Source organism: Apteryx rowi, unplaced genomic scaffold (genome assembly GCF_003343035.1).
Source record: "Apteryx rowi isolate R43461 unplaced genomic scaffold, aptRow1 scaffold_300, whole genome shotgun sequence".
NCBI classification, from domain to species: domain Eukaryota; kingdom Metazoa; phylum Chordata; class Aves; order Apterygiformes; family Apterygidae; genus Apteryx; species Apteryx rowi.
In genome coordinates, this window is record NW_020449420.1 from 283,613 (window position 1) to 305,383 (window position 21,771).

The 21,771-nt window shown below is 45.5% G+C and overlaps 1 non-coding gene across 1 annotated transcript; it reads left to right on the forward strand.

The window, feature by feature from the left end:
• The first annotated feature begins 6,544 nt into the window (after nt 1–6,544).
• Nucleotides 6,545–6,733, forward strand: LOC112968126. The gene has a single exon (XR_003254257.1). It is a non-coding gene; the product is annotated as a U2 spliceosomal RNA (small nuclear RNA).
• The last annotated feature ends 15,038 nt before the right edge of the window (nt 6,734–21,771 follow it).

A 21,771-nucleotide genomic window follows, 5' to 3' on the forward strand; every position in this document is an offset into this window, starting at 1 on the left:
AAACAAGTGCACATCAGACACATTGAGCTTAGAGTATGTTGAACTTCCATGGAGTGGTTTCACAAATGGCTCCATCCTGTTACACAGTGTAGCATCCGGCTGTGGGCGAAGGGTCAGAGAGTTCTGCACGACCAAATTGATGATTATTCCGTCATGAAGAACTAAAAGAAATATGGAAGCGAGCATTGTGATAGCAAGGTCTCTTGAGGTGCTACATCCCCTTCATCTACTTCTTTCTTTTTTTTTTTTTTGTCATTTCTCCCTTCCTTTGGTAAATCCCTGACTGATGGTCAGAGTGGTAACTGCAACTGTCTTTTCCCAGGCTGACTCAGAGGAGCTGCTGGAGCTGGGTGTAAGACTGGCAGGTGCTGAGTTCTGCCTCAACAACCAGACTTTCAAGTGTGTTTTTAAAGCCCTCCCCCACCATGATAATGCGTTACTTAAGGCCTGTAAAGCCTATTTTTGGCAGATGCATGAAATGGGCAACTCTGTGCCGAACTGCCAACTGATATACTCACTACTGAAGGAGTTTAAATTGAGGGCTAGTCTAGCACTACGGTGACTGTGCATGTAGCTGAACATGCAGATGTCGCCTCTGAGAGCTGGCACAGTCAGTATGGGAGCCCAGCTCACGCTCTGGAGCGAGCTAGCATTAGCCTTTGCCCTTCTGGCCAGCTCACACCCTGCAAAGACGGTCCATTTGTCGCCCCAGACCTATTCCTTCAAAACAGACATTTCAAGGGAAGAGGATGATAGTGCCCCCAGGCATTGAAAGGGAGAAGGGGACCTGCAAGGTGCGAGAGAGGTGCTAGGACCAGGGATGCGAGGCACCCCTTTGCACACCCTGGGCTGTCTTTTATCCCACAAGGCTGAAGAGGAAGACAGCCCCTGCTGGTGCCCTGCATGGAGATCAGTGTTTTCTCATCGGGTTCTTGCAGAGCTCGTACTGAAATAACAATTACCGTGCATGTGGGCAAAAATAGCTTATCCATTGATTTATCTGGAGCTTGCCAAACTCACCTATCTAAGACAAGGACTGCCTGCTGTGAAGTGGAGGAGCCGTTTACCCATTTCCTGACTTAACTTGATGCATGGCCTTGGAAGCCTCTGTGACCCAGTTTTGATGAGTACGTAAGGCCAGCAGGAACTTGCAGTTGCCCAGTAGACCTGATAATAATTTGGGAGCTGCACCATTTTTCACTACCTCAAAATCTTGAAAGAGTTGCATTCCTAGATGTAAGAGATCCTTTCTGTGTGGTGAGCAATGAAGATCAAGCCGTATTTATTTGAGGAGAGGTGCCTAGATCTGTATATTTTAGGAACAATGACAGTGAGTTAGTATTCAATCTGATTGTCATTTTTTGCTGGAGTAAGTTTCTACTGGAAAATGTTTCATTTCAGAAAACTATTTTTAGGGTTTTCGAAATCATACTTTTGGCATTTCTATGCCATTTTTTTCTTTTTTTTTTGTCCTAATTCTAGACTAACTTAATTTTCTGACCAATTTTAGCTGATATTTATATATAGTTGAAAGGATGGACTGCCCCATCCTTGCTGCGGAATATTATTAGATGAGGAGGGGCAGAGCCTGTACAAAGTTGTGCCCCATACTAACACTTCCCTGGCCTAGTTGTCTTATTTGCAGTAGGGTTGACTTTTCCTTAAAAGGAGAAGCCCCGGCTGATATGCTTGAGAACAATGCCTCCCTGATAGGATTTATATAGGAATTTGTGTATATGAATCTGGAAATAAAGAAAATCACAGATGTAGGAAGTGCTTCTTTCCTCTCAGAGTGCATTACTCCAGATGCACAGCTGTTCATTTAAATAGCAACAGAATCAGTCAATTCCTCAGGTAAGAAAGGGAAGGAAGGGAAAAAAATGTAAGTTTCTGGGATAAGCTCTCATGTTGGTGACAGGGATAAACTGCTGTTTCTTATTTTTCCCCTTCAATGAAGGAGCAGCCAACACCAGGAACCTTGGTGAATGCAATACATGTATTTATTTTGAACAATCTGCTATGAACAACATCTCAGGCAATTCACTGATGTGGGCTGAACTTGTGGGTAAGACCTAGAAGCATGACCCTGTATTTCTCCCTAGTCTTCCCATAGCTATTTCATTTTTTTCTTTTGGCAGAGATCTCAGCAGTGATGCCATCAAGTGTACATTCATTTTGACTCTGCTGTGTTGGTTTTGATACGTACCAGAATTTAGTTCTCTGTTACTCAGGTGCAATATATGACACCATGCTGTCATGCTGTACTATATTCAAATTCTATTATGGAAAAGTTAAAATGTATATAAATGCCACCCCTCCCCACCTACATTTCACCCTGGGCTAAGCCACCCTGCACTGACCCTGCATTTGCTGTAGGTTGGGGATTTGCAGCTGCAGGTTCCTGCAGATCAGCTGCTGCCTGGTAACTTGTTTAGCGTCTGTGGTTCATCTGGGCTCTGCCAGGCTTGGGGTTGCTATGCACTGGCTGCCCAGAGCAGTATGAGTATGAAACTGGGGAGGGGGGGATTTGGGAATCTCCTAGAAAAAGTCTTTTGCCAGACTGTTGTCACTTGTTTTGTTTTTTTTTTTTTTTTGGTCAGTAAGTAATCCAAAGGGAAAGTAGATTTGTGCCCCCATGATGACAGCCAAACCCTTGAAGGGTTTCAGGGGTTTCAAAATTCAGTGCTGGTTGCCTGTGGGGGTGCTGTCTGGGTTTTGGTTTTAAGGCAGAATTCCTCTCTGGGCATGAGGGGGAATTCTGTGCTAAGAAAAAATAGAAAGCACTGTTTTTTCATGTTGGTAACTTCACTTGAGTAACTTCTCTGCTGTTCAAGTATTTTGAATACTTCTCTTAGTACTTGAGCCAGGTCCTGCAGGCCTCAAGCAGGTATGGTAAGTGGTTTTACCACTGAAAGCAAATTACCATTAAAATTAATTAATTACCATTAAAGTCTGTACATGTCACACGTTACAAAGTCTATACTTACTATAAAAGAAAAACACTGGTTTCTGAGCCTGAAGAATAGCCACACACAACACATGTACATGCGCGTGCGCGCACACGCGCACACACACACACAAAGACAAGTCAGGCAGCTTTCTTTATATCAGGTTGTTATGATGTAATCTGCTTTTTTGGTGTTTTTTTTTTCTTCCCATACATTCAAATTAAAGAAACAAAAACCTTTCATAACAGCAAACTAAGCTGCATACAGCTTGAAAGCAGACCAAGAATTTAATCTTTTTACACTTGCTGTGCCACCATCCTGCCCCTGAATTGTACTGCTTTTCTCTTCTGACTTCCTATGGCTGTTTGTTCACCGAAGGCAACTCAAAGAAGGCCACAAATTTCCCTTGCGACCCCGCTGAGTGCTCTAAGTGCCGGGGGAGCTGGGCAGTCAGACTCGCTGAGAGGCGGCGGYGGTGGCAGTGGCACGGAAGTGGCGCCTGTTTGGTCTGACTCATCTGGAGAGGCTATTCTCATGTGTGGGGCTGCGCCAGCGGCGCTCCTGCCCACAGACGTGGCCTCCGCGGCTTTCAGCAGAGGAGACGCGGAGGCACAAATATACCAAACGTTTCCACATTCTGAGGAAGGCTTGTATGACGGGGCTCGCCTCGGTCTGCCCACGGCCGAGCGGGGCTCTGCGGTTTCACTGTGCCAATGCAACCATGCTGCTTTGCTGTGCCTGTCATGATGCTACGGGACAGACAGATCCTGGGGCTAGAGAAAACTGGTAGTCTAGGAGGCGAGCCAAATGCTCAGGCATGAATCCAGCAGCAAATGATCAAGACTCTTGGGAAATCCATACAGTTCAGTTTTGGCACATTAATATTTTTTTTGTGTGTGTGGCAAGGGATAATTGACAGTTCTAAAAATCTCTGTAGACCTCTCAGTCCTTTTGCACAGAAATGTCTTGTTATGTCTGAGAAAGCAATGTGGATACTCAATTTTACATAGCAGTAAAATGTGGGACTGGGTACACCCACACTTCTTTCTCTACAGACTCTTTCCCATGGATGTCAATTAGAGCTGTGAGATATGTGAGCTGTAATAAGGAGCTGCATCACAGATGTCAATAGTCCAGTTGAGGGGGGGGGGGGGGGGGGAGGGAAGCAGTAAAAAGCCACACATTTTCTTAGGCAGATGTAAGGAAGATAATAAGCAGAAAAAAATATATTTTAAAATCACATACAGGCCATTTCCAAGTGGCATAAATTAATGGAGAAAATAATTTCCATGTAAAAAAGTCTGGCTCCAGCTGCTTGTAGGTTTCTGTGCATTTGAAAAGTGAGATAGAGAAAATAAGAGATCCAGTTTGTGTGTTGTATGGTGCAATTCTGGTATTATAGAGTCTTATAGCATCCTATAGGTGCCTATTTGTGACAATGGTGTCAAATGTTCCTTGATATAATAAGAATAAACCCAAATCCAAATTCTTTCACTGCATGCATCCTCTGATGTGAAATCAAGGATATGGATATTGTGGGCTTTAAAGCCTACAGTTATATGACTTTCTAGAGCAGTAAACACAAACACTGCAGACTCTTGTTCTTCTCAGGGGTCTCCTCCTGGCCAGCCAGGGCTTGTCCACTCACAGAATTTGTCCTTCTGCCCTTGGTATTCATCTGCTCCCCCAAGCTAACACATTCAGTTTTATTCCTGGGAACCACAGCTGAATGCCCCCCCACACATAATCTTTGTTAGCCAAAGTTTAAGTTTATAGGCATTATTCTCCTTTTATGGATGCCACAGTAATAATAATCTTAATATGTGCGTGGTGTCCCATCCTTGATGTGTCTCTGAGCCCATTCTCCAGAGGTGCTGAGTGGTCCCAAGGGCAGTGCTCAGCCAGCCTGACCTCTGTGACACCCACACCGTGGCAGGCAGGAGGCCCACACTGGCGGCACAGGAGACCTTATGGCAACTTTGAAATAACAAAGGTCTGGTTGGCCTAGGTTGGCAAGGGCGCTCTCCATCTGGGCCCTGATGAGCAGTTTGGGCAGCATCTGCACTAGCGAGGGGGAGGGAGGAGAGAARTTTGTAGGAGGCACTCAGAAAGTTCTGGGGATGTCGGGACCTGGTGTCGAGAAGTGTTTCTGGAGGCCAGACATGGCTTAAGGCAGAGGGGAGGTGTGGCTATGTATGCACAAGGCAGGCTGACACAGCATATGGAAGGTGAGCACAGAAGAAAAATCTTTGGGCTGAAAGTTGAGGAAACACCTGCGCAGTGACAGGGACTGCCAGAGCTGACTGCTCCTCTTAATGTCCTATGCTTCAAATCCTTTTTAAAGGTGGGCAGAGGGGATGTGACCCAAGGAGCAATCATCCTCCTATAGAAAGCTGTCTACACCTGCTGGGCAAGCAACTTGCAGCTTTTTATGCCTCTCCCTCTCCTCTCCCAGTCCTGCTGCATTACAGAGTAAGTTACTGTTTCCTGAGGCTAAAAAGCTAATGAACTACGTCAGTCAGTCCATCAATGCCAATATTTCATCCACGACATACAGAGTTACCAAATTTGCATTGCATAGGAAGGGGCCTCCTGAGTCCAGGTCTTTAATTACTGACAATTTCCTCACTGAGACCTTTCATGAAGGCACCAGGATCTGCCTTAAAACCAGTTGGTGAGATTTTGAGGAGGGTTTTGTGTGTATGTGCATGGGTGTATGTTGGGAGTTCTGCCTGCTTCTTTTATTGGGAAATGCTTTAGACCCTCACTCTTCAGTGATTAGGAGCCACTTTTTAATTGCCAGCTAAAATTTATGTATAATCATCTGATGTCTAACTGTTCTTGAGCCAAAACCTTTCCTCAGTTTAAATAGTTCTTCTCCCTTGGTGGTGTTTAAGTTGAGAAGCGTTTGTAGGCAGTCATTTCTCTGTGTTTTTGAGAGCTAATCAAAGCCTGCTCTTCTGCTTGGGCAGCCTTTCCCTCTCCTGCCATCCCTCTGTGCACCTGTCTGGTTCAATGACTGGATTAGTGGGACTGTACATGGTATAATGCATGAACTTTCAAAAAAATCTGTGCAATGATATGATGCTTCCCCATCTGTACTGAAACTAGCCCTTTTGATACATTTGAAAACCACATTTTCATTTTCTAGAGTTATATCATAGTGATTGATCATTTGGTCATGGTGATCCAGTTTTTTTTTTTTTTATTTTTTTTTAAGCTATTTTTAGCTGATGAGCTCCCCGCTTTTGGCATAAAGTCTTGTTATTTCTTTACTGTGACTTTGCTTTTGTACCATTCAGTTTTATTCTAATTCCATTGCTCCCAGATTGTCTAGCTGTATGATATTGCAGTTTTGCTCTGCGTTAATGACCTCCCAGGCTCAGATTTCCAGCAGATTTCATCAGTGATCTCTTAATTTCTGGACTAAGTCATTAATGAAAGCACAAAACCAAGACTGTCCCAAGTCCTCTGCTAGCAGTCTTTCTGCAACCTGGCACTTCCTTGGTAGCCATGCCCTTATCTAGTCAATAATTCAGTTGCTAATCCCCATCTTATCCATCTAGCTGGTAATTTCTCATGGGACACTGTATCAAATTGCTCCTCGGCCTTTTGGCTAAGATCAAGTGTAGTATATGTTCTTATCAGTTTAATATCTGATACATCCTTGATGAGAAGACTTTATTTTAAATGGGTTTGCCCATGGGAGTTGGACCTGGCATTTGCTCTCTCTGCTCTGTGGATTGTCCCAGTACTGCAGTGCCTCCAGGAACAGTGCACCATTTTTATTCACCAAGTCAAGGAGTTGAGGGAAGAGGTCAGCAGACTGTGCAGCGTCAGGGAGGTTGAGAAGGAGATCGACCAAATCTTCTCCAAGACTCTGCAGCTTCAGGAGCCCGAACCTCAACTGTTGTGGAGAGGCAGGCAGAGTCTGTGCCTATCAGGTCAGAAAGTGGAAACTCCTAGGATGGTGAAGGCAGGAAGCTGGTGACTTCTGGCACCAGGAGGTGGGCTCAGGCTTCTGTTGTACTGGAAGACTTGTAGCTCTAGAATAGGTTCCCAGGCCTCGTAGATGTCGAGGAGCTGGGAACAGTCTCAAATGGAGCACTGGGGCCAGCTGAGCCTCAGCTGCACAGGAGCACTGGGAGGAAGAGGCCAGGGCTAGTAGTGGGAGACTCCCTGCTGCAGGGGAAAGAGGGCCCCATCTGCTGACTTGCCATCTAGGAAGGTTTGCTGCTTGCTGGGGGCTCACATCTGGGATGTTGTGGAGAAGCTGCCAAGGCCTGTGTGGCCCTTGGACTATAACTCCCTGCTGCTTTTCTGTGGGCTCCAACGATACTGCCAGGGGAGACCTGGAAAGTACCAAATACGACTACATGGCTCTGGGGGTGATGGTCAATGGCAGGGGGGCCCAGGTGGGTTTCTTCTCTATCCTACTGGTGAGGGGGAAGGGCCAAAGGAAGACCAAATGGATCCTATGGGTCAACAACTGTTTGTGCAGCTGGTGTTGAAAGCAGGGTTTCAGTTTCTATGATCATGGGACCTTCTTCAAGGACTGACAACTGCTAGGTAGAAATGGGATCCACCTGACAAAATGAGATAAGAGTATCTTTGCCAACAGGCTGACCAACCTGGTAAGGAAGGCTTTAAACTAGGAATGACAGGGCAGGGAGAGAGTGGCCAACAGTCAAACAAGGAAGTAGTGGATGGGGTTGGCGGCCAAAGAGTCTGGAGTGATGTAAACAGAAGGGACCTCTTAACACAACAGGGCTGAAGTGGAATCACCCCAAGTGCATGCATGTAAACAAGGAATTGCCTGTAGGATCACATTATGGATAAAGCTTTCATGCCCTTTCTAGGAAGACAGTACACTGGAGTGCCTCTCTCAAGTGCCTGTACAATAATGCACACAGCATGGTGAGCAAACAGGAGAAATTAGAAATCTGTGTGCCCTGTGCTACGATCTCATTGGGATCTTGGAGACATGGTGGGATAGCTCACATGACCGAAATGCTGCAATGGAGGAATACGGGCTCTTTAGGAAGGACCAGCTGGGATAGCGAGGAGGTGGAGTTGCCCTTTATGTGAGAGCAACAGGAATGCATGGAGCTCTGCCTGCAGATGGGTGAGGGGACAGCTGAGCGCTTATGGGTCAGGATTAGTGGGCAGACTAACATGAGTGACATTGCAATGGGTGTCTGCCACAGACTGCCTGATCAGGAAGAAGTAGAGAAGGCCTTCTTGAGACAACTGGAAGAAGCTTCATGTTTGCAGGCCCTGGTCCTAATGGGGGATTGATATCTGCTGAAGGGACAACACAGCAGGGCACAAGCAATCCAGTAGGTTTCTGGAACACACTGATGACAACTTCCTTACACAGGTGATAGAGAAGCCAACAAGAAGAAGTGCTTTGCTGGACCTCCTACTTAAAAACAAAGAAGAACTAGTATAGGATGTGAAAGTCAGGAGCAGCTTTGGCTGCAGTGACCATGAGATGGTGAAGTCCATGATCCTGTGAGGAGGGAACAGGGCAAAAAGCAGGATCACAAGCCTGGTCTTCAGGAGAGCAGATTTTGGTCTGCTCAGGAATCTGCTTGGAAGAATCCCATGAACACAGTCTGGAGGGAAGACGGGTCCAAGAGAGCTGGCTGATTTTCAAGGATCACCTCCTCCAAGATCAAGAATGGTCCATCCCAACAAGCAGGAAATCAAGCAACGGCAGCAGGAGGCTTGCAGGGATGAACAAGATGCTCCTGACTAAACAGATACATAGAAAGAAAGCATACAACAGGTGGAAGCAGGGACAGGTGACCCAGGAGGAATATAGAGACACCATCTGAGCACACAGGGATCGGGTTAGGAAAGCTAAAGCCCATCTGGAGTTGACACAGGCAAGGGGCATGAAGGGCAACAAGAAAAGGCTTCTGTAAGTACATAAGCAGCAAAAGAAAGGCTAGGGAAAACGTGTCTGCTGCTGAATGCTGAATCTGGTGACAAAGGACATGGAAAAGGCAGAGGTGCTTAATGCCTTTTTCACCTCAGTCTTTACTGGTAAGACCAGCCTTCAGGAATCCCCAGCCCCTGAGATCAGAGGGGAAGTCTGGAGCAAAGAATACCTATCCTTGGTGGAGGAAGAGCAGGTTAAGGAACACTTAAACAAACTAGACATACACAAGTCTATGGGACCTGATGGGACACAACCACAAGTGCTTAGGGAGCTGGCCAATGTCATTGCAAGGCCATTCTCAATCATCTTTGAAAGGTCATGGCGATTGTGGGAGGTTCCAGAGAACTGGAAGAAAGCAAATGTTCCCCTATCTTCAAGAAGAACAAGGAGGATCTAGGAAACTACAGGCTGGGCAGCCTCACCTCCATTCCTGGGAGGATGATAGAGCAACTGATCCTCCTGGAAACCATTTCCAGACATGTGAAGGACAGGAAGGCAATTGGGAGTAGTCAGCATGGATTTACAAAGGGGAAATCATGCTTAACCAACCTAATAACCTTCGATGATGAGACAACTGCCTTGGTGGATGAAGGGAGAGCAGTGAATGTTGTTTACCTTGACTTTAGTAAGACTTATGACGCTGTCTCCCATAGTATCCTCACAGGCAAGCTGATGAAGTACAGGCTAGATAAATAGACAATGAGGTGGACTGAAAACTGGCAAAACTGCCAGGCCCAGAGGGTTGTGACCAGCAGCATGAAGTCCAGCTGGAGGCCAGTCACTAGTGGTGTCCTCCAGGGATCGATCCTGGGGCCAGTCAGGTTTACCTCTTCATTAATGAGCTGGATGACAGGACAGAGTGCACCATCAGCAAGTCTACAGATGATACAAAACTGGGAGGAGTGACTGACACACCAGATGTTTGCCCTGCCATTCAGAGGGACCTCAACAGGCTGGAGAAATAGGCAGAGAGGAACCTCATCAAGTTCAGCAAAGTGCAAAAGCCCTGCACCTGGGGAGGAATAACCCCATGCACCAGTACAGGCTGGGAGTTGACCTGCTGGAAAGCAGCTCTGCAGAGAAGGACCTGGGGATCCTGGTGGACAAAAAGTTGAACATGGGGCAGCAATGCGACCTTGTGGCAAAGATGGCCAACAGCCTCCTGGGCTGCATTAGGCAGAGAGCTGCCAGCAGGTCAAGGGAGGTGATCCTTTCCCTCTAGCACTGGTGAGGCCACATCTGGAGTGCTGGTCCCTCTTCTGGGCTCCCCAGTAGAAAAAAGACATGGACATACAAGTCCACAGGAAGCAAGGAGCAAGGAGCAAAAGGCCACAAAGGTGATTAAGGGACTGGCACATCTCTTATATGAGGAGAGGCTGAGAGAGCTGAGACTGTTCAGCCTGGAGAAGAGAAGGTTCAGATGGATTTTATCAAATGTTTATAAATATCTGATGGAGCCAAGAAGATGGAGCCAGACTCTTCTCACTGGTGCCCAGTGACAAATTGAAATATGAGAAATTCCATTTAAACATAAGAAAACAATTTTTTGCTGTGAGAATGGTTGAGCACTGGAACAGGTTGCCCAGAGAGGCTGTAGAGTCTCCATCCTTGGAGATATTCAAAAGCTGGCTGGACATGGGCCTGAGCAACCTGCTCTTGGTAACCCTACTTGAGCAGGGGTTGGACTAGATGATCTCCAGAGGTCCCTTCCAATTCCAGCTATTCTGTGATCCTGTGAAATGCTTTTAATGACATCTAGACAGAGGAGATTTACTGCAGCTCCTTTGACCTGAAAATCTTTTCTTGAAGAAAGCTATCAGTTGACACAAAGGACCTTTGGCATGCTCTTGCTTTGACTTAAAGGAACAGACTTGGCCCCCAGTGTGGATGGGGACGACGACTGTCCTGCCCTGTGTGAGGGCCAGGGCTAGCAGGCAGAGCTGGTGCTGGGGAGAGAGAGGGATTTCTGTAAGGTCCCTCTCTAAAGCACTGCAAATTGTCCCTGGCCCTGTCTGTGGCATGGGGATTCAGATGGCTGGAGGGGAACTGAGATGTTCTAGTGCTTTGGCAGAGGTCAGGTAACAGTAAATCTATATCCAATTCCATTTTCCATTTCCATCCCTATCTTTAATTATCCTTTCTTTTAAACTTCATTGTAAAGCCAGAACTTCATTGTTCTGGGAGATGAAACTCTCAAAGTTTGTTATGTACTATTGCAAAACCGCTAGGCTTGGCATTTCTGAAGTTGCTTCTTTCCCCCTTCTTTTAAAATACATCTACTGCATCTGCTGTCCTCTAAATGTGCAACATCAAGCTTGAGTTGAGAAATTTAATAAATGTTTGCTGTTGGGTTGCAATTTTAAGTTCCAAAATTCTGGAAGAGAAATGATGTGTTTATTGCCCAAGCTGAAGTACAATAAACTACCTGAGTTCTGTTTCCATTTTAGAAGTGGCTATTTCCATTTCCAAGCCTTGGTTCCCATTAGTTTTTCTGCCTTGGCCTCCACATTATGCATCCTCTCTCTTACTGATAAAAGAAGCAGACGTACAAGTGCTTATCAAACTCCCCCCTATAATATCCTTAATTTATTTCCTGCCTAACAGCACAGCAACCCCACTTCGTTCTCTTTTCTCTTTGTTTATATGGGCTGAAGGCTTTCCTGGTTCTTACCCTTTGCAAAGGCTAAATTATGCTGAAATCTGTCATTTTTCACTTTGCTCTAGCTATAGATTAGCACTTGAGCTCCTCTAAATAACGTTAAGTGACTGTCCTTTGGAGTGTTAGTCAAGGTCCAAGTTACGTAGGTCAGTATGGGGAAAGTTAAGCAGTTTATACAGATAATCTGAAAAAAACCCACTCACTGAAAGGAGAGAAGTCTAGAAAAGTCTAACAGGACACTCAGAAAGGAAACAAGAATATTTAGCAGCTCATAAATTGGGTCTGTCCATTTGTCCTTATTTGTTATCTAGGACTCCTTACTATTTATGTAGGGAATGACATGTAAATTGTATGACTATCAATCCATTACAAAAGGTTTTATGGTCCTGGTATTAGGACTGCAAAGCTGCAGTGCAAATGGTCCAGCCCCCCTCCATGAGCATCAGCCTCCTTGGGGACCTGACATGCAGGTGAAATTCATTTTGGCTGGCACAGGTGAGCCTCTGGGGCAGGCTCAGTTGGCTGATTCTGCAGGAGGCTGATTTGTTAATGAAGAAGAGAGGGAAATGTGGATATATTTGGCTAGGCAGGTTAATAGMAACTCTGCTCTTTAACTCAAGAATAGCTAACCTGGAGCTTGCAGGTAAGCCTGGTGTGAATCTTGGCTGGGGCTATACTGTGTGACCAATGGTATAGGGATGAGTGAGCTGCTATGGGTGGGTGAGGCCTTTGTCACAAAGTCACTGTCAGATAGTACTGCTGGCTTGGTCTGGCTCCTGTGGAGGGGTGGCTGTGGAAAGCCTAGCTCCTCACCTGCCTGTGTCTCAGTCTACTGCTCTGCTCCCTGAAGGACAGGTTGCCACAGTGGGGGCTCAGTGCTGTGCTGAGCTATGGGGTTAATGATAGCTTCTGCCAAAGAATTGTGGTGTGGAAAGGTAAAGTCTTTGTGAGCCTTACTGCAGATATCTATTGCTTCTGAGGCAGAGAAAGCCTTATTCTTCTGCCTTTCCTGGTCTAAATAGAGTTGCTGAGGCTACCAGAACAGAAGCCCTGACCTTCCCTGGGGGAGGTAGAAGCTGGTGACGGTGGTGGTGGGGGCTTGTGGGAAGGAGCAATGAGGCTGTCCACTGTGTTGTCCAGCAGCGGAGAGGGAGGATAACAGCAATGAAGGGTTATAGCAGCAAATGGGCAGCTGGAGTTACCCCTCCCTGCCCCCCACTACCCTTCCCCCCACCCCCCAACCTTGAGAAATTCAAACTTGCCCCAGTATCAGAGAACTCATATGCCTCTTGGAGGAGGAGTCTCCACAAAGAGAGGCTGAAATAGACTGCTAACTTGTTTTAGTTTAGGCTTGACTTGATGAAACTCATTTTCTTTTAGACCAACTGGTTGCCACCAGTTACTCCTTGTAATCATTTATCCCATTTGGCAGGTGCATGTCCTGCCTCATTTACCAGTGCTTCTTGATTTGCAAAGACTTTGACTTGATGAATTGGATTCTTCAAACTGTGTTCAATATGTGCAACTTTATTCTTAATGTATTTTGCCATCCTTTGTCTTAAGGCAACATTAGCAATTGTGAAACTTCAATCATTTTGAGAACTTCCCACACGAAGACTTCTATTTTGAATAGACCAGAGCCAGTATCATATCACCACATTTTCCCCCTTCCCCCCAAGTTCTCTGCCTAAATTTATGCCCAAAGCATATGGCCTGTGCGAGATGCAATTTAATACCTACAACCCAGGGCAGTTATGTGTTCTGATTGCCCCTCTCTTACTAATATGTGGACAGTTCATATGAATTTCCATTGTCTGCCACTTTTTTGCACAGATATAAAACGACTATAGTGGGTGGGAGGGAAAAGACAGAAGTTTCCACTCACCCCAGCAGTAGGATTTTGCATTTCTTGTAGTCATTTTATGCCTCTACAAAATGAAATGAAGTCTCAACACTGGGGTGAGTGGAAACTTGTGGCTTCTTCCTTTTCTTTTGGTTTGGACACATGCAAAACCATTGGAAAAACAATGCAAAATAGTCATGGGCTGGATTCACCTTTTCCTCCCAATGCTTTTGCTGTGGTGCTTCAGCTGCCCTCAGCTGTGTAGTTGCTGACAGGATTTGTGCATGGTCAAAGCATGGGGATCTGTGCTGGGGCACCATGGCCCAGGCAGAGGAATGGGGGAATCCAGGCTTAGGGTGAGACATGTAGGTGGAAGGGGAGTACTGATCTGGGAAAATTGAGAAAATGAATCCTATAACTTTTTGAAATGCTTGTTCAAAGGGAATTTATTTATATCTGAGAGCTGTATTTGTAACAAGTATAATGATCTTCTCACATGGTGTAGAAAGGGCACTAAAATAGAGTGTGACTGGGGTTTTCATGGTGCAGATGTTAATTTAAAGTTAACAGTAAGTGTCTGCTCCTCAGATAAGCTATGGGCTGCACTAAGCCAAGGATATTTTTCAAGGCACTAAAAATACCCAGCAACTGGACATTTACTTGAATGTAAGGCTAGTGACACCTTCATTCCAGGGTGGGGCAGAGGGGAGGAAGAGATGAATTTTGGCAGCTGGACATGCAGCAATCTCTCCTCTATGTATGTTGTCTTACAAGCACATTTTTCTATGTAGGTGAGGAATGGCATTCATCTTTAAAGCACCCGCCTCTAAAAACCCCAGAGCAGTTGTTGGGGAATGCCAGCAGGAATCTGGTTCTGCAAACATGCTGGCTGCTGAAAAATGGTAGCAGTTAAGCAGCCCTTGAAAAATTGCCTGTCAGAAAATTAAACTGCTGTTTTAAACTGACCAGTGGCAGAAAACAAAACTCATCCTTAGTAATCTAATGAATCTTTAATTTTGTTTTGCTTCTTCCTGCTAGTGAACAGATGACAGTGTTCTCTCAGCCTACTAATTCACTGGAATAAGCAACTTTCTCTCCTTTGATTTCTGATGTTTGAATTCTTGTTTTATGTTGCTAAGGAAGTCCTGGGGAGTTCTTTCTGCTCTGCCATAGTTTGATCTCAGGTAATTAAATAAGGTAAACTCCACCTGCAGTTCATGGAAAGCTCCAGAGCTTGGTTTCAGTGGACAGTCAAGCTCTGCCGATACGCCAGAGGGCTGTGCTGCCATTCAAAGAGACTTGGACAGGCTGGAGAGGTGGGCAGAGAGGAACCTCATGAAATTCAACAAAGGGAAGTGCAGGGTCCTGCACCTGGGGAGGAATAACCCCATGCAGCAGTACAGGTTGGGGGTTGACCTGCTGGAAAGCAGCTCTGCTGAGAAGGACCTGGGAGTGCTGGTGGACACCAAGTTAAGTATGAGGCAGCAATGTGCCCTTGTGGCCAAGAAGGCCAATGGTATCCTGGGGTGCATCAGGAAGAGTGTTGCCAGCAGGTCGAGGGAGGTGATTCTCCCCCTCTACTCAGCCCTGGTGAGGCCACATCTGGAGTACTGTGTCCAGTTCTGGGCTCCCCAGTACAAGAGGGATGTGGCACTACTGGAGCAAGTCCAGCGAAGGGCCACAAAGATGATTAGGGGACTGGAGCATCTCTCTTATGAGGAAAGGCTGAGAGAGCTTGGCCTGTTTAGTTTGGAGAAGAGAAGGCTGAGAGGAGATCTTATCAATGTGTACAAGTATCTGAAGGGAGGGTGTCGAGAGGATGGGGCCAGACTCTTTTCAGTGGTGCCGAGCGACAGGACGCGAGGCAATGGGCACAAACTGAAACACAGACACTTCCATCTTAACATGAGGAAAAACTTYTTCACTGTGAGGGTGACAGAGCACTGGAACAGGTTGCCCCGAGAGGTTGTGGAGTCTCCTTCTCTGGAGATATTCAAAATGCGCCTGGATGCAATCCTGTGCAATGTGCTCTAGGTGACCCTGCTTGAGCAGGGGGGTTGGACTAGATGATCTCCAGAGGTCCCTTCCAACCTCAGTGATTCTGTGATTCTGTGATTCTGTGATTCTGGTGTGCAGCTTTTGGTGTGCATCTGCATGGTGCAGCTGGGCTGATGACATGCCTGAAGCCCGCATGCAGGAAGGCTGCTGGTACTGTCTAGTCCAATTTAGAGGTGAATTTGACAATAAAATGGTCATTATTCCTCCACAGCTTCATTTCAACTTTAAAGTAAATGTAGTGGTTCTGGTTAACTTAAGGATCAAAATTCATCACCAAAATGTGTGTTTTCCCCAGAACTTTGAATTTCTTTAATTAGTACAGATATAATCACCCACAATTATTACCTTTTTTAAGAATTTCAAAGATGTGATGATGACCACATCCTTCTGGCTGCTTTTGATCCTGCTGCTGTGTGGGAAGCAGTTGTGCTAAGGTGGCACCACTGGCAGGGTGCTCGTCCTGGCGTGTGGCAGCAGGGGAGCAATCTGCACTGAAATTACCATTTGGAGGGCTGGGGAGAATTATTTCTTTTTTTTTTTTTTCTGCAGCCTGGGTCAGCTCCCTGGGCTGCTCTGTCCTGTGGCATTTGCTGCTGCTGGAGCTGTGGGCGGGCCTGGGCAGCCATTTTGTGGCCTGGAGACAGAAGGCTGCGTTGGTGTGGGGAAACCCCGTGTCACATTCGCTGACCGGCCTGTCGGCCTCGAAGGAGGCCTGTCCCCTGCAGCCACTTTGCCTCCCCTGTCTCCTCGTGGCCTCTGGGGCGGTGGCAGGGTCGGAGGGGCTGTGTGGTGGCTGGGCTCCCCTGTGGGCTGGGCTGCGGTGCCAGCCCTCCTCGCTGGTGGGACGCCATGATGCGACGTGTTCCCCAGGTGCCACTGCCACCTCTGTTCTGCTGGCTTTTGGCGGGGGGTGGGGTGGGGTGTCAGGTCTTCAAGCAACTGTCAAAGTGTCACAGGCATTTCCAGAGGAAAACTGTACAGCGTGGCAGGTTTGTTATGGTAACGCACCTCCTGCCAGGCTGCTGGCTGAGCTAAGGGTGCAGCGCCTGGCCTGGCGTGGCACCTCTGTGGCTCCGGCCTCTGCTGCAGGGCACCAGCGCTGCCCCACATGGTGAGACACCTTCAAATAAATACCACCCCCCCCCTCTTTTTTAAAGAAACTTCGTTCTTATCAAATACTCCCTTGATAAATGCCTGACAGCCCTGCTGCAGCTTCAGGCCTCCTGTGGGGCCACGGCAACAGCTGAGTTTTGCCAGCCACAGCTCAAAAGCCTTGCTTTTTGCTGTCTTTCAGTATCTGCTCAATTGCTGTTAGGCGAAATATCTCAAAAATGCATTTAACACATAACTGGGGGTTTTGGTCTGATTCTGTATCAGCCTGCTTAGCTGATGCATTTTTGCCCAATGTCAGAAGTTTGAAACATGTAGTTTATGTGAGTGCATAGGATACTTCTCTCATCTCTTAATATGCTCTTTTTTTCTTTTTCCTACCCATAAGAGAAACCTCTTCTAGGTGGGGGGTGGTCGACAGAAAGAGTATCTCTCTCCCCTGAGGCTATACCAGCAGACTAGTTTACACCTGTAAGAGAGCAAGAGTCTTTATTGCTGGTCTGCTAACTCCCTCTTGTGGTCATAATTCTCTCCCCCCCCCCCCACACTTCGTATGATCACATAAAATGATAGTGGTATTATGTGTGGGTTGGCAAAGCTCACAACTGATGCAAAGTAATTGCTAGGCATGCATGTTATGTGTACTAATTATTAAAATATAATGGGTTTGCTTTCTCAGGGGTGTAACTCTACTGTGCGAGCCAACCTGAAGTTGGCCCCATGAATAAATGCTGCTGCACAAGAAACCAGTCACTATATTTGTGTTTGCCAGAGCTGAATTTGGCAGAACAGAACTAAAATTTTAAAAGCTGCCTTTCATGTTATGGCTGTCACTTGCTGCTCTCTTCTTTTGTTAATACATTGCTTTGCTTGTTAGCAACTGAAATATTACTGTTTTTTAATAGTATTTTGCAAGTTTTCTGATGTTTTGGTTTTCTTCTGTTTCAAAACAAACTTAGTTAAAAATGTGCGTACACAAAAGACAAGAACAATAGCTTCAATTTTGTCTGTATTGTGCCCTTGCTGTTTTCTGTCTCTGCTGCCATATACATGATAAACTGATACAACTCCATCCCTTGGTTATTTATTTACTTACTTTTTTGTACAACTGCTCTGGCTGTGAGGCAGTACTTCCAGGACTGCCTGTCTGAAACTCCTGTCCTTTCTAATCTTGCTTTACTGGCACTTGCATTTGTTTTTTCTTGCCCATTTAAATCTCTTTTGACTGGAGTTTGAAAGACCAGAACTGAAGAGAGCGGACAGTAGCGCTCTCCTCTGTAGGATTACACAAACATAGTAAAGCAGGGTGACTCTTTCACTGGCTAACTCTCAGGGTTGGGTCTCATCAAGCTGGCTCTTAAAGTCCGCTAATAAATACTAACTTTCCTGCTGTAGATTATTTCTTTTTAAATGAAGTGCACTGCAAACATGTCTGTCTTTTTGTATCTCTTGTCCTATCTGAACAGCAAACAGCTGTGAGAGGAGACCACATAGTGTTCCTTTGGGCCAGGGCTCTGGTCCTGCAGTGACTGGGGCAAAGGGTGAAGACAAATTGCTGCAGCTACCCCATTGCTTCAGTTTCCCTGCTGTAAGGAAGTTTTCTGTCATTACCTGTTGCTGGGTAGATTAGGCTTTCTGCTCCCCCTGACAATGTGTTATGTCTGACACTTGAGACTAATTGAGGAATAGGGGAACTGATATTTGCTGCTAGCAAATACTCTGTTCGTACAGGTTTTGACCCCCTAAGGACACTTACAAATATCTTCATTATTCACTGCATATTTCTGCAGGTTTTTACCTCCATTTTGGTAGGGGAAAATACAATATGGAATGAACAATTTTCTTTGTATAAAAACTATTTAAAAATAGAATATATTAAATATTCTGAGACTAAGCATTTACTTCTAAAAATAAGTATCACTAATCAAATTAAGGCACATAGTAGTTAAAGTACTTGTCTAATAAGTGCTGCAGTTTTGTGTTGGGCAGGTACGTGGTTAGTTCAAAAACTGCTTCTCTCAAAAATGGCTCGGGTTTTTCAAAGGAATGTTTGGGCAGAGGGGCAAGTCCTTTGGGAAGCCTGGGATCTGATTATTTAATTGAATATTAATTTTGTAGTTTCTGCTATTTACTGTTCAGACAAAAAGATAGATGCTTTTGCTGAAGAAATGGTCCTGGGTATAACTTTGCGACCTAGTTCAGAAGGGATATTTAACCAAATGGACCTGGCAGCATTTAGCTGTCAGATAACAAATACACACACACCCACCAATAATTTGAATCAATATTGTTCCTTCCTTTCATGAAGTTTCCTTAAAAACTAAAGCAGATTATCATCGCACTTGGGAATGTGTCTTACCTGTTCATGCTTTCATCCCAGTTTGTTCTTCTGCTTTCATTCTAGCAGTTGTTTTCCAGCTTTCTGGACCTTAGGGCATTGCTAACTCTCAACTTCTTGTAAACAGATCACCAACACTTAATATTGCATTTTAAATGGAAAACAGTTAGAAGGGGGCATGCTGCTACACAAGATGTAGCATTACCCTGCAGATTTGGGCTTATGACCAAGTTCCTCACAGAGCATGATCATGTTGGGACCATGTATGAGAAAAGGGCATCAGTGATAAACTACAGAAATCCATCTTTCTGGGGAAAAGACGGTCTGATGCATGCCAGAAGCAGATTACATTGCCACCTGCTTTCAGAGGTGCTGGCTTCTCCTCCTCGTTGATGGCTAGTTCATAGGGCAGCACTGGTAGTTGCTGTAGCTGGCCCAGCCCCATGCCTTCCTCACAGTACCTCCTGGCTAGTCTGTGTGAAAGGGGAAAGCATCCCCTCATACCTCTTTCCCCTTAATATAGGTCCCTGCAGCATGTGAGACCCTCCCTGTGGTTCTTCTCAGGCCCTCCTCTTTGCAGGCTGGCCACTACAAGTGCTGCTTGGATTGCACGACCCCCACCTGAGGGGCCAGTCCTGCCCTGCCCCAGCCAGGGGGTGGCTGCCCTGCCCTGCCGGCTCCTGGGGCTGCACGTCTGGGAAACCCCGTGTCCTTCTTCTGGGTGGGAAGGGTCTGAGGGCCTCCCCAGGTCTCCAGGAATGCAACTAGTGGCTTTGCCACAAGAGTGCGCCTTGTGCCCGTGTACAAACTGCTGCTGTGCAGGCAGAGCCCACCACCACCAAAATGGAGCTTAGCTTTTATTTGAGGCTGTTTCACAAGGGCCGCAACGAATACTGCCAACCAAGGCAACTAAATCCTTCAGCATCAGCAAGCAAACAGTGGTTGTAAGGCAAACAAGCAGAACAGTGTGAAGTTTCAGTGTAATCTTGCCAAAGCAAATAAAGGATGCTCTTTCATTTTCAGAGCATCCACAGCATGGTGTATGAGTGCAAGCAAATAAGTAAATGAAGTGCATGGTTCCTGTAGGACCCTACTTTTTCAAACATATGGCAGATATTGAGGCCTGCTTTTGATTCAACAAAAAAAAACAAATTTAACAGCATGAGTTTTATGTGATTGATAATGGTTTGAGGTAAGAATTGGGGACTCTAGCTCTATAAAAGGTATAAAAAACCTGGATTACTTATTCTTGGCTGCTTAAGTACCAATGACATAACAGTATATCATTTTTAATATTGCTTGATCAACTCTGCTGTACTTGTGTTGGGTAGGCCAGGTAAGTGGAAGCACGCTTAAGGTATAATTGTTTCCAGCCTTTGTGGAAAAAAGCAGAATCAAGTCTATTATAGTCAGTTTTGTAAGTGTGTTGGTCTTTCTCCACTCCACAAGCTGTTAAAGATATATTTTCATGTTTTATCTACTTAACTATCTTTCATCAAAAAAAACCCCTTTTCTATATATAATGGTTAGTATGGCTTTTTCCTATCCCTGCTGGAGGTGAAAGTATGAATCTTATTCCATACTTCTCTTGATATATGGGCTATACAAGGCACTGGATCTAATGTACAATAAAAGATGCAGCATGCTGTCTTTAATATTGCATACAGGCCATGGGAATAAAACCTCAGGATCTAGAACTAAAAAAGACTTTTGAGAAGCGATGTGTATTCATATTAATTCTAGCTGTTTTAAACTGTTAAAAAGTTTCCCTGAATCCAGTAGCCATTCTTAGGCTTAAAAGTTAGCAACCAAGCAGTAAGTGTTTTGATAATACTTGACTCAGTATTTATGATGTCTGACAGGACAGCTAGCTGCCTCCAATTGCAGTTTAGGTGCCCTGCAACTCTGTCTAGCAAATGTTTACAGTACTACCCAGCTGTGCAAAACACAACTGAGCCATTGTATGCAGGAGCTTAAATGCTGTCATCATTGTGTAGCCTGAAACTCAGCCTCTAACTGGAGTCTCTGATGTACAGATGCATGGATGTTTTGCCTTTATTATGGGAAACTGAAAAAGCAATGAAGCATCAACGAAATGAAGGTCTATCATAAGCAGCCTGACTAATGAAGTCTGATGGTCCCTTGATATGTGCCTTTACATGCCCCTCTGCTTTCCGCTCCCTGTGTCCTTGTAATGCTTCCTTCTGTGCCAAGGGCTGAGCAAGGGGCAGTATGAGTGGCTGGTGCCCACTTTGCACCTGTGCAGGGAGCGGTCAGTGTCATGTCATGTGGCAGGGGACAGGCCCAAAAATGGACAACTAAACCTCTCTTCCCTAGAAAACCAGGCTAGAATTGCAAAACAAAAACAATTTCTTCAGGACTCCTTTTGTCATAATTCCTAGAGCAGGCTTTGCCTTTGGGGCTGGAGGAAGAGCAGTGTGCAACCCAGAGCAAGGTACGTTAGGTCAAAATATCTCTGGAGTAAGACTTCAATTTTGCAGTGAGATGACGTGGTTTTTCATGGTTTTTGTTTTAGGGCAGGAAAAGGTTTTATATCCCTCTCCTGTGAAGAATAGCCTCTCTTCCTCCGGCTTCAACTCACAATGTTTGAGTTTCCTCCCTTGATGTTTTTCTTCCAGGAGCCGTTTTAGCCACAGATGCTTTGCATCTGCAGGAAAGGCATGTGCTCATTCAGGAATAGAGCACCTTGGCCTTTAAAAACTTTAATTGTCTTTCTATTGGCCATGCTGCTTATGAATTTATTGCTACTCACATGACAGGGTGTAAGATTAAAAATAACCTTTTTAAAATTGGTAAAAGAATAACTGCAAGAAACATCTATGTTAAACATCAAGATCAAAGAACAAA